Genomic DNA, 22,334 nt, shown 5'->3' with positions numbered 1-22,334 from the left:
ATATCCTGAATCTAGCACAGAGCTCGGCTGGACCAGCGTTAACTGGATCCACCTGAGGAGATCTTATCCTGTGACATGTTTTCATACTGCAAGCTTCATGATCAGATAAAACAAGGGAAAATGTGCTCCCAGCTTACAATTAAGAGCTGGCAGGGCGTCCGAAATTTTAAGCTGGGAGCAAATTCTCACTGGTTATATTAGGACAATTAATGGATTACGGGACCCTTGTTTCTGTTAACCATCCCCTTCTGTTAACGTCTGGCTCCTTCAAGGCTAAGCTCATTCTCATCTCAAATTGCATTTCACACTTTCAGAGGGACGTTCTCTTTCCACTGGCCCTTCTTCCAAGTGAGCCTGGGGGCTTCCTGGCCGTCCTGCTGGGTGGGCACAGGACACTAGCTTTCTCCCCCAGTTCTGTGAGGCTGCTTACAAGTCTGCTCAGCCCTGTGCAGCTGTTCTCTGCTTGGTTTCTGGGCCTCTAGCCGAGCAGTCAGGATTTACAAATGCCCTGAAGCCAGTAAGGCAGAACTGAATGTCAGGCTCACTCCCCTACAGACCCCCTTCTCTGGGTTCTTGGCCCCTCAAGTCCTGGCAATTGGCTTTCTTTCCTTTGCCTTTTTGTTTTTTTCAGTACGCGGGCCTCTCACCGCTGTGGCCTCTCCCGTTGCGGAGCACAGGCTCCGGATGCGCAGGCTCAGCGGCCATGGCTCACGGGCCCAGCCGCTCCGCGGCATGTGGGATCTTCCCGGACCGGAGCACGAACCCGTGTCCCCTGCATCGGTAGGCGGACTCTCAACCACTGCGCCACCAGGGAAGCCCTTTCCTTTGGCTTTTATTTCCTACCATTTAGGGGGAAATAAAATCAAGGAAGGCCTATTTTTCTTGCACTCACACAATTCCACTGGATTCCCGTTGGCTGCCCTGGCCTCCGGGTTCCGTCGGCCCTCAGCTCCTCCCCACGTCGGCCACGCCCTCACACGGCCGAACGCTCGACTTGTCATAACCAAACGTGCTACCGCTTCTGAAACGTCCATCTCAGACACACACTGAGCATCACCTTTTTTTTTTTTTTTTTTTTGGCTTGCGGGATCTGGAATTTTAGTTCCCCGACCAGGGATTGAACCCGGGCCCTCGGCAGTGAACGCACCGAGTCCTAACCACTGGACAGCCAGGGAAGTCCCCTGGCCACCACCTTCTATCACAGCCCACTCGCCTGTACTCCTGTGTCAACAACTGTCCCCCCAGAGGAGTCCTCTAGTCCGCAGCCCTCCTCTCTCCCCTTCCTGGCACCCCCATCCTCCTACTTCCCTGCTTCGAGGGGCCTAGATTTCACCATAGCTGCTCCTTTGGGAACCCCCAACCCCCTTGCTCATTCCTCCTTCTGCTGAAGCCCAACTAGGATCAAACCCAGCCACCCCTCACCTACATCCAATGCCTGACAGCACCGGAGGGGCTGCTGAGCTCACTCCATCCACGTCGATTGCCAGTGGGCACCGGATCAGCCTGACCCCCACTGCTGGACGCTGCTGGTGTGTCCACTTCCCTCCCTCTAAGTCACACTTCACAGCTGTGCCTCCTAACATCTGCCCTATCCTCCCCCCACTTCCCCACTCTCACCAAAATCGATAGATGAAATACAGGCCATCAGATGGGAACTTGTCATCTTCCCAACACCAGTCCCACAAGGTCCCTGCCCCTGCACCAGAAACATCCCAGAGGCCCCTCCTGTCACAATGATCGGCCCGTCCTGCTCCCCTCTGAAGCCACCCTCCCCAAGTGTACGGGATGCTGGGCCCTCAGGAGCTCACGGACCCCCCTCCTGACGGCACCCCTTTCCCCTGCATTGCCAACTCGCCCCCTCAGGTGAACCCGGCTGCCCCCATCTTCACACAAACATCTTCACGCAAACATCTGCACGCAGCCTCACACATCCTTTCAGCCTCCCCTGACGCCATCTCTGCACCCCACTTCCAAGTCTCAGAAAAAAAGATGTCTCTGCTTGCTGCTTTTTGGTTTGTTTTGTTTGGCCATGCTGTGCAGCTTCCGGGATGGGGATCTTAGTTCCCCAACCAGGGATTGAACCCGGGCCCACGGCAGTGAAAGCGCCGAGTCCTAACCACTGGACTGCCAGGGAATTCCCATCTTCTTGCTGTTTTTATTTGTTCTCCGTCCCCACGCTGCCTTCAACCCGATCTAATTGTGCTTCTGCCCTACCATTTCACCGAAAAGAGTCTTTTTAAAGTTGCCCATTATTTCCATGTTTCCAAAGCCAAACGGCCAACCGTCTCCGAGCAGCGTGTGGCGGGGCTGATCGCTCCACTCCTTCCCTGGAGCAGAACCTCCCCTGACGCGTGGGACAGCCCTGGCCGCGCTGTACCCCTCCCTGCCCTCCTCACCAGGCAGCCCCTTCTCCTCCCCGTCCTCGCAGCGTCAGGACCCAGAGTTCTGTACCCATCAGGTTTCTCCTCTGTCTGCACCCTTTCCCTGGGTAACTGTCCTGGGATGAAAAGCATCCCCGCAAAAATTCCCATCCTCCCGGAACCTGTGAATGTGGCCTGATCTGGAAATAGGGTCTTTGGAGATGTCCTCAAGTTCAGATGAGGTCACGCTGGAGGACGGTGGCCCTAACCCAATGAATAGTGACACTATAAGGAGAGGGAGATTTGGACACAGACACAAGGGAGGATGCCCAGTAATGAGAGGGCAGGAGTTGGGAGTGATGCAGCTGCCAGCCAAGGAACACCCATGATGCAAACAACTGACCAGGAGCTAGAAGGGCCAGGAAGGACCCTCCCTTGCAGCTTTCAGAGGGAGCACGGCTGTGCTGACACCTTGATTTCAGATTTCTGGCTTCCAGAACTGTAAGTGAATACATTTCTGTTGTTCTGAGCCGTGCAGTTTGTGGTACTTGGTTACGGCAGCCACAGGAGACCAATTCAGCAGTCCTAGCCAGTCCCATGACTCCATCCACCATCTCTGCCTGGCTGATTCAGAAACATCTAACTCCAGTCCAAACCTGGTGTCAGAGTCCCACACAGGACTATTACCTGACCATCTGCTTGAGTCGCCTCTTGGATGTCAAAAGGCACCTCAAACTTAACACAGTTAAAAGAGAATTACTGGGCTTCCCTGGTGGCGCAGTGGTTGAGAGTCCACCTGCCGATGCAGGGGATGTGGGTTCGTGCCCCGGTCCGGGAGGATCCCACATGCCGCAGAGCGGCTGGGCCCATGAGCCATGGCCGCTGAGCCTGCGCGTCCGGAGCCTGTGCTCTGCAACGGGAGAGCACAGCAGTGAGAGGCCCACGTACCGCCAACAAAACAAAACAAAACAAAGAGAATTACTGAATACCCCTAAATCTGCTCCCCAAGAGTCCCCCTATTTCGTAAATGAAACCCAAGCAACTTCTCAGCCCAAACTCGCTGTTTCCTCATATCTTTAGCTCTACCATCTTTAATGCTAAAACCTTAATCCAGGCGACCATTATCCCCCAGGTGAACCATTATCACTCAAGTGAACCATCATTCCTCCCGTGGACCATCCTGATTCCCCTGGACCGTCATCCCTCCCCTGGACCACTTCCTGTGTCCCAGCTTCTGCTCTTACCCTGCACGTACAGGGCATCCCCATACAGCTGTGGGGGTGATCGTTCTGCAGAGAAAGTCAGATCGGGCCACTCTCAACACCCTTGCAGTGAAAGGCAAACCCTTTACGAAGGACCACAGGCCCCATGCTGCCACCTCCTGCCCTCCCCACCATCATACTGGTCTTTTCTCTGTCTGCTGACTAGCCTAAGCTGGTTCCACCCTCGGGGTCCGGGGATTTGTCCCTGTTCTGCTCCCCCAAGTCATTGCTGGCTTCTTCCTCCTCACTGCTCAGGTGTCTTCCCACTGCCTGACCACGGCAGCTGAAGCTGCCCCTTGGTGCCACGTTGCTATGGGGTCTTCACAGCCCCTGGGCACGTCTGAAATGATCTTCTTTACTTGTTTACTTACTTCCGCCATTCTCCCTCTGTTGGAATGTTGCTTCTTAAGGACAGAGACAGCTTTGTTTCTGTGGCACCTCCACCCACTAGACCAGGGCCTGGGGTCTGTTGGATAGAAGGTTCTCCACATTTATTTGTTCACTGATGGACAAAGTCCATCAGTGAACAGATACGATGGAACCAGACTTATCTTTGAATATATAGTTCCATTTGAAGAACAGAAGGAAAAAAAACTCTGCTTGTACAGTGCTTTCCCTGGACTTTGACCTCAAGAAGAAGTGCTTCTTCTGAGAGCCTCCAAAACCAACAAGATAAAACCCAGGGCTGTACACAGTCAAGGGCATGACTGCCACGTCTGGTGGCCAGCGCGTGCAGCCCACACCTTGCCCACAGCACCAGGGACGGGTGTAGAATCTCTCAACAAGGGAGCTCCTCCATGAATTAAACTCTCTCTCCTGGGTCACTACCTAGAATTTACAGGGTTCTCAATGTGTACATAGTACTTTGTTCTATTTTATTGACAGCTGCAATGTCTACAGCAAACATACACACTTAGATACAAATGTTGAATCAAGAAACCTTGGATTTATTCCCAGGTTGGCTTCTGACTTTTGTGATTTTTTTTTAAAGGTCACTTGATTTCTCAATGCACCTAGAGTAAAGCTTGCCCTTGCTTTACTCTACAGGGAGGTTACAAAACCTAATGAGGCTGTTCGTGAAATGTCTTAGATATTTACAATCACAGGATGTACTTTTAGTCTACCCTATAGTATCACCAAAGACGTCAGTATCACTAAAACCACTTTATACAAGAGGAAACTATGGCAACCATAATCTGATCTCAGGCTGGAGTGGCCGTGGGCACCCCCTCAGCAGGTAGGTAGTGCAGGGCTTTCTTTTGTACTGATCAGGAAGGCTGATGGCAGTAAATAGGACCTCAGGAGTCCCTTACTCTGGCAATGCATCTTCAGCTGTCCACACCCAAATTGGGGGATATAGTCTTGATGCATCCCTCTTCCTGAACAAGTCCTGCTTGTTTATTTTTCTGTACGAGTCTCCCTTTGTCCCTTCCTTTTCATTCCACATGGCTATTCTCTTCTCTTTGCTGCATTCCTGGACGTCTGAGGTCTCTGAAACAGGATATACGGAAGTAATAGGTCCCCTGCCTGCAACCTATTGCTTCTATATATCCTGCCCGTTACCACCAAATTAATATTCCCAAAATACTGCTTAGGGTGCTCCTCCCCTGCTCTAAAACTTTCTATGGCTCCCCATCACTTAAAGAATAAACTCCAGACTCTTTATGGATGACCACAATCTGGACATGAGATTGCCTTTCCTACTTTATCCTATTTCTCCAACTTGGACAGCTTTCTACCTTTACGCACCTGCTCTGCCTATGTTTATCTCTCTCCTCTCTTCTCAATGGCCCTCCTTAACTCCACCCAGATGGTATTGGTCCAACTTGTACTTCAAGATTCAGCCAATAACAACTACTTCTCGCCTCTCAAGCACCTGCAACTCTGAGAGTCAAGCAGGCACCACCTCCTGTTATGAGTGTGTGTGTTTCCCCCCCAGAAAGATTATAGCTCTTTAAAAAGAGACATGGCACATCATACAGTATTTCATCAATTCTCAGGCACATCTCTTTTGGCATTTTAACAACTGTGAAATCAGGATACATCTGACAGTCGATACGTGTCATAGTTTAACTGCCAGGGCATTTCTTTCTCAACAGTAAATAAAACAATGGTCTGCCATACAACCCATTGTGTCTTGGGTTCAATGCTTCTTTTGATTCCCTGCAGCTCCTAGCATGGGTCTTGCACACAGAAGGCGATTTTTACAAGCCTTACTGGTTGCTTGATGAGTGGATGTACCTTCAGGTGACCAGCGCAGGCACAGGCTCCGGACACATGAGAGCCACACCGGCCTCTACAAAGCGCCAGTGCTTCAAACCAGACACACAAATGACAGCCAAAGGGAGCAGGGATTTGGGGCCGTGGCTCAGCCTCGCATGTACATCACAGTCCCCAGACCAGGCGTCTGCCATGGAGGGAGTCACAGAAGGATGGGGACACCCCAGTGGGTCGTGTCAACCAGGTAGGACAACAGATTGGATGCAGCTGAGATGCTGCCCGAGGAGTCCCCCTGGGAGATGGGCCAAAGTCATCCAGATTCACATCGGTCCAGGAAGAGGCTGGAGGAGTGTGTTAGCAAGACACAGCATGTGGCTGCTGAATGCTGAGCCCCACGCTTCAGGGTTGGTTGACAAAGCCCCAGTCTGGCCAGTCTAATACACAAGTGGCCATTAAATGGATTGCTATTGTCATAAAAGGGGACTCAGTGATCGAAGGTTTAGGAGAGAAACAGGCCTAAGGGGGAAACATCCTCTGCTGGGGGATGTGTGTTGGACCATCATCTGTACGGAGGGAGGATGCTCCGTGCCCCACCAGGTATCCCTGAGCTACCTGACGGAGTGCACCTGTCCTACTTAATGAGGTCTTTAGTAGGCGCTGCCAGGGGTAAAAGTTACTTGAGCAATTCTTTGAACAGTAACAGCTATTATTCATAGTACTTTATAATTTACAGATATGTTCACGTCCACTGTTTTCTCTTGAAATTTAAAAGAACACTTTACGGTAAGATGTTGTTATCTCCATTTTACAGATTAAGAAACTGAGGCTCAGAGACGGAGCACAGGAGAAAGGCAATCCTGTTTACGAACCCCTCCCAGTTCTGGGCACGTTGGGAACCTCACTTCATTGTCACAGCAAGCGACTGTGGTGCTTCTTATCTCCACGGTTTAGAGGAGGATGCTAAGGTCCACATGCCCGGCCTGCATAATGGAAACAGGCCCTGTACCCTGGTATCCAGACTCCTTCAGATTCCTTGCTTTTTCCCATGAACATACTAGGCTCCATACATTGTTCTGGGGACACAGAGGCCCAAAAAAGCACTGAGACGTGCTCTCCGGCTGGTGGGCGTGGTCTCCAGACCCTGAGCCCTCTGTGGCTTCCTGGCTACGTTTGGGTCCAGAGTCACCCTGACCACCTGCATGCACCACACGGCCCCTCCCTTTCTGGGGCCTTGCTGCCTCCCTGGCCCTGCTGCTCAGGGAAATACCCTTTCCAATCCGGAGGGAAGCCCTATGTGCTCTCTACTTTTGGCCAAGACATCATGTCCACACCCCAACTGTCTTTGGCTTTCTCTTCCCATTCTGTCCCATTCCAACCCCTGAAGCAAAAAGTAAAAAGACAGATTACCTCCCTAAGTGGGAGAAAGGAAAGGGGGAAGGAGAATGTTGTGGGTTAATGGTGTCCCCCTGCAAAGACAGGTCCAAGTCCTAACCCCCTAGCTCAGAATGTGGCCTTATTTGGATATAGGGTCATTGCAGGTGTAATTAGCTAAGACGAGGTCACCCTGGTCACCCTGGAACAGGGCCGGCTCCTGATCCAATGTGACTGGTGCCCTTATAAGAAGATGGCCACATAAAGATGCAGACGCACAGTGAGAAAGCCACGTGAAGGTGGAGGATCGGGGTGATGCACCTACAAGCCAAGGGATGCCAGAGAGTGCTGGCAAAGCCCCAGAAGCTGGGAAGAGGCCAGGAAGGATTCCCTGACAGGCTTCAGGGGGACACAGCCCTGCTGACGTGCTGATTCTGGACTTCTAGGCTTCACAACAATGAGACAATAAGTGTCTGTTGTTTTAAGCCACCCAGTCTGTGGCAGCCTCAGAACGCAAATTCAGAGAGGTATAGAGGTCCATGCCTCCAAATACCGCCCCCGCCCCCCAAATCATGAATAAAAGACCAAAAACTACTAGAGTCACGAGCAGTTGATTAGAGGCGCACTTGACCTGGACTTTGAAGAAGAGGTAAAAGGTGAATAAAAGAAGAGTAACACACCAGGGGGGGAATGGAAAGGGCTTTTGGGGCCAGAAGCGGGGCTGAGCTTCAGGGAGCAGAAGTGATGAGGCTGGACGGGCAGGGCGGAGCCTCAAACGCTGGAGGTCTCTAGACGGGTTGCTTTAGGCGTTGGGAAACCAAGTTAGGTTTTAAAGCTGGGAACTGCTATGGTAAAAGCAGTTTTTAAACAAAATGTAGTGGAAAGAAATAAGGGCTCTGATGTTAGAACCAGGTTCACATGCTGGCCTGCCTACTCACCAGCTGTGGGACTTTAAGGAAATTGGTTAACCACTCTGGGAGTTAGGTTTTCTCGGGCTATAGGAAGGAGATTGCAGGGAAATTCCTGGGAGAGGCATGTTTTTCAATATAGTTTTGGATCTTCCCGAATCCCCAAGTAACAACAGGCAGAGCAACTGGATACAAAAAACAAAACCCTATGCATGACATTTACCAGATAATTAGGTGCCAGGGTGTCTCCATAATCTCCAAAATACAAGCAGCTGAGACAAACCACCAGCGCCACAAGGCCTGCACGGTATTAGCATCTGCGAGGGAGGATGCAGAGAAGTCTAACAGAACAACAGGTAGAAGCCGGCAGACCAATCTGCAGACAGTGGCTGAAACTGGGAGAGGTTCACCCATTTTCATAGAAAATGTGAGGGTCCTGCAGTAAAACAGTGAGGAGAAACAGCTTCGAGTAAAAGCAAGATAGAGCAGCACAGTGATAACAGAAGTGAAGAAAAGAGAACGTCCAGACAATTGAGAGCCAAGCCAATACATGTCCTCAGCAGGCTGCTCCATGAAAACAACGGAAGGATCTCTGTTATGTTAAAAAAAAAAAAAAAAAAAAAAGAGGAAGCTATTAGCAGTAAGCCTTCTCATAAAAGTTCAGGAAAACTAACTTCATATAAAAATTAACAGTAGGGCTTCCCTGGTGGCGCAGTAGTTGAGAGTCTGCCTGCCGACGCAGGGGACGCAGGTTCATGCCCCGGTCCGGGAAGATCCCACATGCCGCGGAGCGGCTGGGCCCGTGAACCATGGTCGCTGAGCCTGCACGTCCGGAGCCTGTGCTCCACAACGGGAGAGGCCACAACAGTGAGAGACCCGCGTACCACAAAAAAAAAAAAAAAAAAAATTAACAGCAGAAAAATATCAAGGTCAAATCTTCTCATACAAAGATACTATTTAGAAAAAGAAGAGGACTGGAATAGCATCCATACAACAGTGCACAGGAAAAAACATGCTCATGGAACAGGGCAACGCTGCAATGCACAGTGTTGGTTTTCTGTTGGTGCAGAGCCACTCACCACACAATGAGCAGCTTAGAACATACTGGTTATTTTGCATTTTCCATGGGCCAGGAGCCCAAGCACAGGTCAGCCGGTCCTCCGCTCAGGATCTCCTGAGGCTGGAATCAAGGTGTGGGCTGGGGCTGTGGTCTTAAATCTGAGGCTCAGGGTCCTTCTCCAAGCTCACTGGTTGTTGGGAGGATTCAATTCCTTGTGGTTGTAAAGCTAAGATCTTTGGCTCTTAGAGTCCCGCCTGCTGTTCCCAGCTACACGGCTCTCTCCAAAACATGGAAGTTTGCTTTCTCAAGCCCAATAGGAGAGTGTCTCTGCCGCTTTGAATTTCTCTGACCTCTAGATTCTCATTTAAATAGTCTCCTGATTAGGTCAGGCCCACCTAGTATACTCTCTCTTGATTAACTTAAAGCCACCTGATTAGGAATCTTAATTATATCTGAAAAACACTCTCACCTTTGCCATGGAATGCAACCTAATCACGGGTATTATATCAATTCCTAGTGCCAGGTCCTGCCACACTCAAGGGGACGGGATTATACATGACATGCACACCATGTGGCTGGGCTCTTGGGGGCTAGCTTTAAAGGTAATTCTAAAAAAGCTAAAAGACGCTAAGAAAATGATACAAGATGAAAAACAACATAAACTAGAAAATCTCAGAAATGAAGTGACAGAAATAAAAAAGAACTAGAAATAGAAGAAAAAAACATCTTAGAACTGAAGACTAAACTTGAAGAAACACAAGAATAAATAAAGGCAACAGACAATGAAAAAAAATAAAGACAGAAGGGAAAGGAGGGGAAATTTAAAAATCGAAAAAGGATAAAGATTCGAGACTGTGACAGTATTGAAGATAGACCAAGAAGATCCAGCACATGACTAACAAGAGTCCCTGAAGAAGAAAAACAGAGCAAGGGATCAGAACAAATACTAAAAACTGTAATTCAAGAAAATGCTTCTAAAGAAAGATTTAAAATTATGTATTGAAAGAGAACACAGTGTACCTGGGAACACTGACCTTTAAAGATCAACACCAAAGCGTATTCTAGTAAAATTACAGACTTCCAGGAAAAAGAAGAAATATACCTGGAGTATCTAGACAAAAAAGACAAAGTGACTTATCAAGAATACTGAGTTATATGGCTTTTCAGCAGCGATGCTTTCTACAACGAGAGTAACATATTTGAGAAGGAGATGAGCCTCCCTAACAGCACCTGCGTCACCTGGCTGACATGACCATCAGATAACACACAATACCTCCTACCACACGGAATAAGTTCACTGTCAATGCACATTATAAAATGTTATTTACAAAAAACAGTCTGGTGGCTGTATGTAGCATGGGCTTCTCTCTGCCCCACGTCCTGTATTCTGTTTCTCAGGAGCGGGAGAAAATGTCAAGAGCAGGGCAGGTCTTGATTTCCTAGCAGGTAGGGGCAGCCGTGGGGGAGCACTGAATGGGACCACCCACCATTCCTCAAGAACAACTTAAACCTTACGACAGCTCGTAATCCTGCTGAGAACAAATATTTCCCCCACTGGCCTGTTTCAACCCATGGAACACCACAAAATAAGCCTGCTCCCTTCTCCATCCTGTAGGTGCCCAGGTAAAAGGTAGGTCTTAGATTTTCTCTATTCACCATCTTGCCCTTCCCAGAGGAGGTGAAGCAACAACCAGACTTTCCAAAACGTGGAACAGGACCCCACTGATGCTGGGTGGGGTTGCTAGGCAACAGAAGCCATGCCTGGTACAACCTGCCTCCTCCTCCTTCCCCGCCTTCTTCTCCCTCCCCCACACCTCTTCCTTTCATCCTGCTACAGACTAGTAATCATAACTAACATTTTTGGGCGCTTACCAGATACTGTTGCAAATGCTTTACATCAATGAACTCATTCATTCCTCACCACAGCCCTATGAGGTAGGCAGTATTACTATCTCTGCTTTATGAATAAGATACCAGGAAACTTGCTCACGGTCATATGAGTACTTAAATGGTTGAGCTAAGATTCAAGCCCAGGCTCTGGGAGTTTGGCTTCAAGGCCTGTGCGTTTCATTACCATCTTCTGCTGCCTCCAGTCCTGGTACAATCAAGATTTAGGGTCAGAAACCTAAATAACTAGGAAAAAGGAATGCTTCCTGAGGTCCAGCCCAGCTAACAGAAATCCTCTGCAGGGAATTAGAGAACCAGGTCGAGGCCACCATTACAGAGTATCCTTTCCTTTCTCTTTGGGTGTAAATACCTCGAGGGAACTCCTGGGGAGGGGTTGGCCAAGGTCTGGAGCAGAGTTTGCTGTTCCCAGTTCCCCAACCCTGAGGCCCCCATTGTATCTACTGCAGATCGCCCTTTGGGTACAGAGCCATCTGTCACATGCCCAGTCCTTTCTCCACGAGGCTACAGGGCCTCCGTTCCTTCAAACATTTCTCCCGGGGAGAGGGGAGTGGTACAGCCCATGCCTCCAGCACCTGAAGTCCCCCAGCCCAGCCCTGAGCTCCCCACGCTGTGAACGACGGACCCTGAGAGCTCAGACTCCGCTCACCAGCCCCACCTCGGGCGCAGAACCACTGGTCTGCCCGTTGTCTTATGATCCCAGGGCCCCGGGGACCCGACGACGAGTGCTACAGGGGCTCCCGCCTCCCCTCCTCCAGGGGATGATCCTGGGAGGTGTTCTCCGTGCTCTCTAGAGGTTCCAGCAGAACGAGGTGCCCTCAGCAGTGACCCTGATAACACACCCTCGCGTTGGTTTTTCTTCCATTTCTGTGTTCCCTTCCTGTGCTCTCAGTCCAGCTTCTACAGAGTACCTCCCAAATAAATGACTTAGATGCAAGTTCTTTGTCTCAAGCTCCGCTTTGGGAGGAAGCCAAACTGGGACGAGTGCCCTGATGGGCCCTCACCCCCGACCCCCCTCAGAATGTGCCTACAGACTTCAGTCTTACAGCTCCCAGCCCCACAGGAGAAGATTCCTTAAAATAAATCTCCTTGTGTACATATCAATCGGCCTGGAGAACCCTGACTGATTTTTATTATCCGAAGCTCACCTTACTGTATTAATTTGGAGGAATGCATAAAGCGATCTATAAGTGTGATCAGTCCTGGGTATCACCCTAACTCGGATGACTTTCTAAATATTATCGGGAATGAGTTGGCCAATTCTCAATAGATTGAACTAGAAATTTTCTGCATCAGAGGTTAGGTTTTTTTTTTTTTTAATAACTTGATTGACTGATTGATTTTTGGCTGCGTTGGGTTTTCGTTGCTGCACACTAGTTGTAGCGAGAGGGGGCTACTCTTTGTTGCGGTGCACGGGCTTCTCATTTTGATGGCTTCTCTTGTTGCGGAGCACGGGCTCCAGGTGCACAGGCTCCAGTAGCTGTGGCATGCGGGCTCAGTAGTTGTGGCTTGCGGGCTCTAGAGCGCAGGCTCAGTAGTTGTGGCACACGGGCTTAGTTGCTCTGCGGCATGTGGGATCTTCCTGGACCAGGGCTTGAACCCATGTCCCCTGCATTGGCAGGAGGATTCTTAACCTCTGCACCACCAGGGAAGTCCCAGAGGTTAGGTATTGACGTAGATTTGCTGTCGTCAGGCCTCACAACCAGGTGGCTCTTACTGGCTAAATTTGAGACACAAAGCTAAACGGGGTGGAGATTTCCAGGAGCCCGATCCTTACACACAGTCTCCAGGTTGAGAAATGGGGCCATCCCTGCCCATGTGACGAACCTGCAGGAGCTTGGAGAAGGCTCAGCTTTAAAAAGCCTCCACACCTACCCACATGGCTAATGCTGAACTCCAGCATTAGAATTCTTTAAAGGTCTGCTTCCTGTTCCCAGTTGTACTCATCATGTTAGTGATGCAATATAGTTTTTCACTGAGCCCACGGCTGAACAGGGAGTAGCCGACGTCCAGTCTTCCATCCTTGGCTGAACAGCCTGGAGCTCTTTCTTCAGCCTGCAGTCCCTGGGACACTGTTGTCAGGAGGCAGTTCAGGACAGAAGAGTGAAGAGCCAGGGACTGCTCTGGTGACAGTGACCACAAGGCAACTGAAAACTAGGAGGTGGGAGGCCAGAGTGGAAAAATGAGGCACCGTGGGCTGTTTACTTAGCTTTCATTTTTACCATAATTATATGCAAATATAACTTCAAGGGTCAAATCGGTTAAAAAGTCATTGGACAAAGACATTAAAAGAAAAATGCTCCCAACTTCCTCTAGACAGCAACTACTTAAAATTGTTTTTTAACTGATTCTTAGGTATTTGCCTCCATATCACATATCTCTGTAGGCTTTTCAAAGTCAAGATGCCCCACTTTTATAACTGATCCAATTCCCAAGGTTGGATATTCAATGACTGTTGAAAGAGAGAAGGACCTGGTGCCACAGTTTTTAAAGCGCTAAACGTGGAGACCAGTAAGCTCATAGTAGCAATGCACTCAACAATTATCTAAATGATGGCGGTTCATGACTCAAAGCTTTCACAGCAGATTTCCCTGGAGCAGACCTGAAATATTCAAGGCAATTTACGGGAAATGTGTATTTAAAATTCTTTCTGAAAATGTTGCTTTTCTGCAGATTTATCGTATCCCTTGTGGTAGTATTTGTAGTATCTGGCCTGGGAATACCCCTGGGAGGCAGTCTTCGAAATACTACAGCAAAGCAAAGAGGACAGCCTGGAGCACAGGGGCAGAGACCCTCCCTGCACAGTGTTCTGTATCCTTTAACACAGACTCTCCACATTGCAGGTTCAGGTTCATTAAAATGCAGACTCCTCTAGGAGGCAGGAACGCTGTTCCCGCAGAGCTGATAATGACTTTCCAGCAGTCCTTCCACAGATTCATTTTCATGAAAGAGAAGAGCATGGGTTCCCGCCAGGATGTCTATTTCATCTTCCTGGGATCCGGAGGTTTCCTGTTCTCTCCTCCCTTCCCAATCCCGTAACTCACTTTGGAAGGAACTGGAGAAGCAGAGTTAGCCTGTGGAAGTCATTTAACAATAGCACCTTCCCAACCACACTGTTGTATAAATTATATAAATAATCATCCATGATTGAATATGCCACAATCATCATCTCTTACATGATTATTTGGGGTTCCATTGACCTGCCTGCTTCCTATTGACCCATTAGTACATTGTTTGTACTATTACACTGTGTAATTAAGTACTGTCTGCTAAAGAATGTCTCCCCTCATTATACATCCTATCCCCGCAAACCATGAATGGCTTTTCTCCTGTATTTATTCTTCTGGAGGTACTTTAAAAGGACTCATTCCAATTTCTGAAAATCCTGTGAGTGGTGATGATTAGATTCTATTCACTTCATATAGTACTTTGGGAGGTGATGGTGGCTTTATTACAGTGTATCTCCCTTTCCACCAATGTGACTGCCATTCACTGGAGATTTTGTCATTTCCTTTATGCAGGAGCTGCACATTGATTTTTGTAAATCACATCTTCCTTCCCTTTAGTTTTCCAGCTGGTTTCTTATTATGTAAGAAAAGCATTAAGGTTTGAGTATTTTCCAGTCACTCACTTCATGGGATCACGTTACTAGTTCTAAGCATTTTCAGTCGATTTTAATTTGTTTTCTAGGTTGGTGATTATATTATCAAACAAATTCCTGTCTCCTGTTCAATATTTATAATGCTTGGTCCATTCAGAATTGAATGAGAATACTTCTCTCGTTTCAGTGATTTTGTTAGGGATTTTTTATTATGTTAAGGAAAAAAACATAATAAAAGTAAAGCGACATTTGATTACTGTTTTACTATGGATTTTCTTTATTCCAAGAAGAATTCTGGATTTTGTTCAGATGAAGACTCTGTAGCCAGACTTTGGTGTCAGGTCCCATTGAGCACGTGGAACACAAAATGCTGTGCGTCAGAAAGACAAATCTATCAGTGCATAAGAAGGACTGACATTTAAACTTCCAGGAAATTGCAACAGTTTGTGGCATCCATAGGAGAGTGTATTGAAATTAGATTATTCCAGGTGACCCTGGACTATTCCAGGTGGGATTAATGGCATGCCCCTCAACCACTGCTCCCGCCCGTCCCTGCCCTCTCTGTGCAAGCCTAGTTGTGGGGACCACATTTCCCAGGTTCCCTTGAGCCCTAACTCCGCACTGGCCTGGCCAATGGAGGCCCTGGAGGAGGAGGAGAGGCCAGAGGCAAAGGGAGGCCAGAGTGTTTCTCCTCCTCATTCTCTGCCTCCTGGGGTGTTCCTGGAGGAAGCTGCATGGCCTTACTGGCTCCACTCTCACTGAACAGCCCTCCTTTGATGGCCAAGCGACAGTCAGATGGCCCTGGTTTGGGGGATTTTGGTAGAATCACCTCAAACCACCTCTCCTTCCATTGGAGGCTAGCCCTAAGGGCGGTAGCAATCAGGGAGTCAGGGTGGGCTTCGCGGGCGTTCCGGCCGTGCAGGTGTGCGGGGTACTGTGCTGGTTTTGATGCTCTATATTAAATTCTCTCTGGCTAAGGGACTTCCCTGGAGGTCCAGTGGTTAGGACTCCGTGCTTCCAATGCAGGGGGCGCAGGTTCGACCCCTGGTTGGGGAACTAAGATCTCACATGCCACGCAGCACGGTCAAAAAAAATAAATAAATGAAAAATAAAGTGGCTCTTCCTAAAAATAAAACAAAAAAATTCTCTCTGGCTGAAACCCGTGTAGTGGGCTCTGACTAAGCTGGTCACTCCAGTCTGTGTGGCTCCTGAGGGCTCTCGGCCTCCAGCCTGGGTCCTTGATCTCTGTGGTTGGCTTCTGTGCACACTTCTCTGTTGTCCAGGTGTGAGTGGGCAGGCAGTCTTGAGTCCCAACGCCAGGACTGCTCCTTTCCAGATCTACCCGCCTCTCTACACTAGAGGACTCGGAACAGCAGCTGTGAACCCATCCTCCCTCCTCCAAGCTCCACAGCCTGCCGGGTGCACGGCCAGGCTTTAGATGGGCCTTTTCACAAAGCGCTTGGCACAGGGAGAGGCCTGGGCTTTGGAAAAGGCGATGGGCTATCCTCGTTACAGAAGTCGTGCTGATCCCTTAAGTTTTTCTTGCCAGCAGCTTGACCACGATAGTGGAAGCAAAGCCAAGTCCAGTTTTTCTCTGGATGTCAATCAATTCTTTTCCATGGCCCCTGACATTGCCCTTGCAGGCCGTTCCTCTTCCTCTCTGTTCAGCTAGAGGAAGAATAACCACTATAGTGGGTAAGAGCTTGGGTTTAAATCCAGGTCTGCCACCCATTAATTCTGTAGCCTTGGGCAAATTACTTAACCTCTCTGTGCCTTAGTTTTGTCATCTGTAAAATGGGATTAATAGCAGCACCAACTCTTCCCCAGCTTCAGATCTCTCTGACTCCTCACCATCAGACAAAACCCAATGCCTCGGTGTGGAGCCCAAGGAGCCCCCCTCCCTGTCTCCGCTCTGTTTGGAGCACCCGCTGTCTGCTTCTGGGCAAGACAGTTGCACACACTCGACCTTCCTTGGTTCCCAGAACAGATTTATTTATTATTTATTTATTGCCTCTATGTACAGATGAGGAAAGCAAGCTTAGATGGTTAAGAAACTTGCCCCAAACCTCAGCCGGTGGGAGGGAGAGCTACGTCAGCAGTGTCCGCAGGACCCAAAGTCCTTCCTCCACAACCTGCACCGAGGTCTCCACGTGCTCCAGGCCAAACCAAACTTGTTGCACTTTCCAGAACATTCCATGCTGTTTCCTTCCCGTTTTTTTGCCTACACACTGTTCTCCCTGTTGCATTTTGAGAATTATGAGTAAGCGAATTTGGCAAAAGCAAGTGGCGTGGACGTGAGAGAGTACGGAGAGTAGACAGGAGGGTGGAAGCAAGGGATGAAGTGAGGCAATCCAAGCTGTAGTTAGATTTTTGAGATGGGGTGGGAATACACCCCCGTGCCCTCCCGTTCCTGAAGGGGGTGCTGTGGCTTTCTACTTGGGATCAGGACACCAAAACCTGTGGTTTCAACGTTTCAGGCTGAGGTTGAAAAGTGCATACAGCAGGCCTGCATCCGACTGACCTAAACTCGGCTTAGCCTGGCACAGAGCGGTTGTCATGGCGACGCATAATTACCATGGCGCTACTGAGAGTGGGAATAACCGCCCAGTCACTGACCATCGATCTGCACATCTTTTGTTTCTTCCCCTACAAAACATTTCCCTTCAAGACAGGTCCATACCTGAGAAACCACTTCAGGCTGATGAGAGTCAGAACCCCCAGTGTAAATCTATCTTTTCTGCTGGGGCCAAGGGAAGAAATGGGGAGAATTTGCTACCTAAGGTGGCTTATGACAGGGGCCTAACAATTTACATCCCAGGAGCCCGTACCCCTGGCCCTTGGCTCAATTTCAAATCCCAGTCACTGATATTCCCGCTTCACCTCCCGACTTCCTGACGCTACCTCAGGCCTGGCTTCTCCAGGGTCTGTGCTCACTCTACCTGAGAGTGGAGCTCTGAAAAAACGGTTCCTACGACTTCACAAATCTTATCGTTTATCCCAACCATGCTATTATTATTATCATTATTATGACTATTATTACCCTTCCTTCAAGGCTCAGCTCCAGTTTTCAGGAAGCACTCCCAGCACCAGAAATTACTAATAATACTTGTGGAACCTAACCCAGGTCTCCTTCCTCCCTTCCTTTTCCCCCAGAGCTCCTGGTCTGTATCACATTTACTCATTCAACAAACACTTATTGACCATCTACAAAGTGCCAGGCACTGTACTAGGTTCTGGACACTGAACAGAATAAACATCTGTTTGCATACAATAAACACAATACGTAAGTAAACTATGCAGTGTATTAGGAAGGGAACATATGCCAAGGAGAAAAATGAGCAAAGAAGGGAGATGCGGAATGCCCAGAAAGTGCATTTCAATGTAAAAAAGGTGGCCTAGGAGGCACTCACTCAGTGCATTTGAGCAGAGAGCCAGAAGAAAGGGGAAAGTAGATCACTGGGATTTCAAGAAAAAGGACATTGCAGGCAGACGGCAGCCAGTGCAAAGGCCCTGAGGCACAAGCCTATCTGGCCTGTTGGAGCACAGCTGGGTGCACAGCCGGCTGGACCAAGGTCAGGAGGGAGTAAGTGGTGGGAGATGAGGCCAGACAGGAATTGTGGGTCAGTGTGGGTCCATGGGCTCTTGTGTGTGTGAAATTGGAGCCTTTCGGGGTTTTTGGCAGAGAGTCACTCTGATGTTTTGAGAATAGATCACGGGGGCTGGGGGTGGAAGTAGAAACCAGTTACCAGGTGACAGATGATCCAGTTTGGAGCAGACTGGCACTAAGGCGGTGGTGAGAAGGGGGGGTTCTGGCTGTGCTCTGACGGTAGGACCACCTGGGGTTGCTGATGGGATCGGAAGTGTGTATGGAGAAAACAGGCAAAGACAGCTCGGTTTCCGGCTTGAGTAACAGGAAGGCTGGCAAGGCTCTGGTGAGAAGGGAAGACGGTGAGGATGAACAGCTTTGGGAGGGGGAGGAAGAGCAGGACTTACACTCAGGGGTGTTCAGTTTGAGACCTGCGTCTATGAGACCCACAGAGGAGATGTCAGGCAGGCGTTTGGATCTGCGCGTCCGGAGTTCACGGAAAGGGGTCCAGACCAGAGGCATCGTCTTGGGACTCATTAGGGAACAGATGATTTCTAAAGCCACCAGACAGGATGAGCACACAAGGGAGCAACAGGAGGTCCCAGGATGGAGCCTTGGGCCACCAGCATGAGTAGATCAGGAGGAACCAGTCACGGAGACCAGGAAAAATAGCCACGAAGGTAGAAGGAAAGCCACAGCGTGATGTCAGCAGGGGAAGGAAGTGCTTTGAGGAAGAGGGAGAGGTGGGCAGTCAGTGCTGCCGGGAGCTGAGGAAGATGAGGCTGGGGACCGAGGGGATTCAGCAACATGGCAGCCCAGAGCTTCAGGGCAGTGTTGGCTCCAAAGCCAATTGCCGGAGGGTCTGAAGAGGAAAATCAGGGGAAAAGGAGGGACAATAAGGCTAGCCAGCTTTTTGGAGGGTCTTGGTTGGAAAGGGCGTTAGAGAAGCGGGCAGCTGCAGGGGGACCTGGTGGGAAGGTGGCGGTGGTGAGAGCGGCCAGGAAAGCACGTTCCTGGTGGGGCTGCAGATTCCCAGGAGCTTCAGGTCTCCCGATGCCTGGGTAGGACACCAGGCCGATGAAGTCAGAATCTTGGGGGCCCCTTGTTCTTTTTGAAAAAGCTTGTCAGGTGTTTGCAACCTGTAGCCAAGGTTAAGAAACAATGCACTACAGAAAGAAACGTTGACGGAGAGGGAAAGGGAGGGAGTCATTCCTTGAGTAGAGGAGGGGGCGTCTGGTGAAAAGAAGAGAAATGCAAATCAAAACTACAATGAGATATCATCTCACACCAGTCAGAATGGCCATCATCAAAAAATCTAGAAACAATAAATGCTGGAGAAGCTGTGGAGAAAAGGGAACACCCTTGCACTGTTGGTGGGAATGTAAATTGATACAGCCACTATGGAGAACAGTACAGAGGTTCCTTAAAAAACTACAAATAGAACTACCATATGACCCAGCAATCCCACTACTGGGCATATACCCTGAGAAAACCATAATTCAAAAAGAGTCATGTACCAAAATGTTCACTGCAGCTCTATTTACAATAGCCAGGACATGAAAGCAACCTAAGTGTCCATCAACAGATGAATGGGGGGCTTCCCTGGTGGTGCAGTGGTTGGGAATCTGCCTGCCAATGCAGGGAACACGGGTTCGAGCCCTGGTCTGGGAAGATCCCACATGCCATGGAGCAACTAGGCCCGTGAGCCACAATTACTGAGCCTGCGCGTCTGGAGCCTGTGTTCCGCAATGAGAGGCCGTGATAGTGAGAGGCCCGCGCACCGTGATGAAGAGTGGCCCCCGCTTACCACAACTAGAGAAAGCCCTCGCACAGAAATGAAGACCCAACACAGCCAAAAATAAATAAATAAATGTATATATATATTTTAAAAAACTGGGAGAAAAAGAGGTTTGGAGGAAGAACTAACATTTAAAAAAAAACAGATGAATGGATAAAGAAGATGTGGCACATATATACAATGGAATATTACTCAGCCATAAAAAGAAATGAAATTGAGCTATTTGTAATGAGGTGGATGGACCTAGAGTCTGTCATACAGAGTGAAGTAAGTCAGAAAGAGAAAGACAAATACTGTATGCTAACACATATATATGGAATTTAAGGGGAAAAAATGTCATGAAGAACCTAGGGTTAAGACAGGAATAAAGACACAGACCTACTAGAGAATGGACTTGAGGATATGGGGAGGGGGAAGGGTAAGCTGTGACAAAGCGAAAGAGAGGCATGGACATATATACACTACCAAACGTAAGGTAGATAGCTAGTGGGAAGCAGCCGCATAGCACAGGGAGATCAGCTCGGTGCTTTGTGACCAACTAGAGCAGTGGGATAGGGAGGGTGGGAGGGAAGGAGACGCCAGAGGGAAGAGGTATGGGAACATATGTATATGTATAACTGATTCACTTCGTCATAAAGCAGAAACTAGCACACCATTGTAAAGCAATTATACTCCAATAAAGATGTAAAAAAGAAACAACACACTACAGAAAGAAACGTTGACGGAGCGAGTCATTGCTTGAGTAGAGGAGGGGGCGTCTGGTGAAAAGAAGAGAGTGTCTTTCGCGGGAGGAGTGGGCTTGGTGTGCCTCTGTGGGTGTCATTGCTGGGGGCAGCATGGTGGGAGTTCCCTTCTGATTGTTCCTTTTTGGAGAAAGAGGTGAGAGGTTATCACGGGGAGTGAGGGTGGAGGGGAATGTTGGAGGCTTGAGGAGGGTGAAGGGAGCTGCCACGTCACCCAGGGGAGTGGGAGAGAGAAGGCACCAGGGAAGTGTCCCGTGGTCCCAGGCAGCACCTTTAAGGGCCTCTTAAGCTTGCGGTCAGTAACTGAAAGTGCAACCACTCAGTCTGGTGACCCTCTCCCTGCAGCGCCACGGTCTGGGCACCTGCTTTGGGGCCAGCAGACCCGACTGAAGTGCTGGCTCTGCCACTTGGTGCTGTGTGGCCATCTTATTTAATCTCCCACAGTCTTCATTTCTTTGCTGTGAAATAGTGACAATACCTTCACCGAGGAATGTGTTAGAGGTGAGAGGTCACTGCAAGCACCTGGTCCCGCTGTAGGCACATCATCGTCATAAATGTTAGCTCCTGTTGTAACTGCCAATTAGTTCCAGACGGGCTGTAGTCTATCCAAAGAGCTTGGTTGATCTCCTCTTTGGATGGTGGGGCCTGTGCTTTCTTCTCCGTGTCCTTCAGAGAACACGTTATGTGCTGGCCACATGGAAATCACTCCATCAATAAATGCCCTTGGCTGAAAAATTAACTACTTCATGAGCATTTGTCACAGTATAGGCTCTGAGATCACTGAAAGTAAGAAGATGGCAGGGCTTCCCTGGTGGCGCAGTGGTTGAGAGTCCGCCTGCTGATGCGGGGGACACGGGTTCGTGCCCCGGTCCGGGAAGATCCCACAGGCCGTGGAGCGGCTAGGCCCGTGAGCCATGGCCGCTGAGCCTGTGTGTCCAGAGCCTGTGCTCTGCAACAGGAGAGGCCACAACAGTGAGAGGCCCACGTACCACACACACACAAAAAAAGATATACAAGTGAGTCAGACAAGGTGGTTTATCATTAAGTGTTAAGGGGTGTGGCACAGCCCATAAGTGAGGGCCTGGGCTGAGTGACAGGGCTCCAACATGTCTCTCTGGGGACACAGTTCAACCCACACAGCCTGCTTATGGTCACAGAGCCCATAAGAAGAACCCACTGTGGCCCAAGACCAGCTGCAGCAAGGGGGACTTACAGTCATCCCACCCTCCCTCTTCTTAATCCCCCTAAGACAAGAGGCCCAAGGAACCATGGGGGAGCTGCTCCCCAGACAAGCACGGGTAGGTGAGCTTGTGTGGTACAAGGCAGGATGCAGCGGCCATGGAGGTGACACCCAACTCTCCTTCCAAAGGACCTGGGCCAGAGGCACCCTTGATGGACAGCTCCAGACACCACCACCCCCGCATCGGGGTCTCCATTGTGTTTGCTCCGAGGCCACGCTTTCCCTGGGCTGTCCCCATGGAGTGACAGAACATGTGGGGTTCTAGAGCTGCCCGTCCCCA

At 49.5% G+C, this 22,334-nt stretch overlaps 1 protein-coding gene across 6 annotated transcripts in view; it reads right to left on the bottom strand.

Moving 5' to 3' along the window:
* The window catches only part of GALNTL5 (polypeptide N-acetylgalactosaminyltransferase like 5), a 134,279-nt gene that overhangs the window by 99,779 nt on the left and 12,166 nt on the right, over nt 1-22,334 (bottom strand). The window lies entirely within an intron of this gene.

This window comes from Mesoplodon mirus, assembly GCF_964341445.2.
Source record: "Mesoplodon mirus genome assembly, chromosome: 9".
Lineage (NCBI taxonomy): Eukaryota > Metazoa > Chordata > Mammalia > Artiodactyla > Ziphiidae > Mesoplodon > Mesoplodon mirus.
This window is presented reverse-complemented; position numbering and strand designations above follow the sequence as displayed.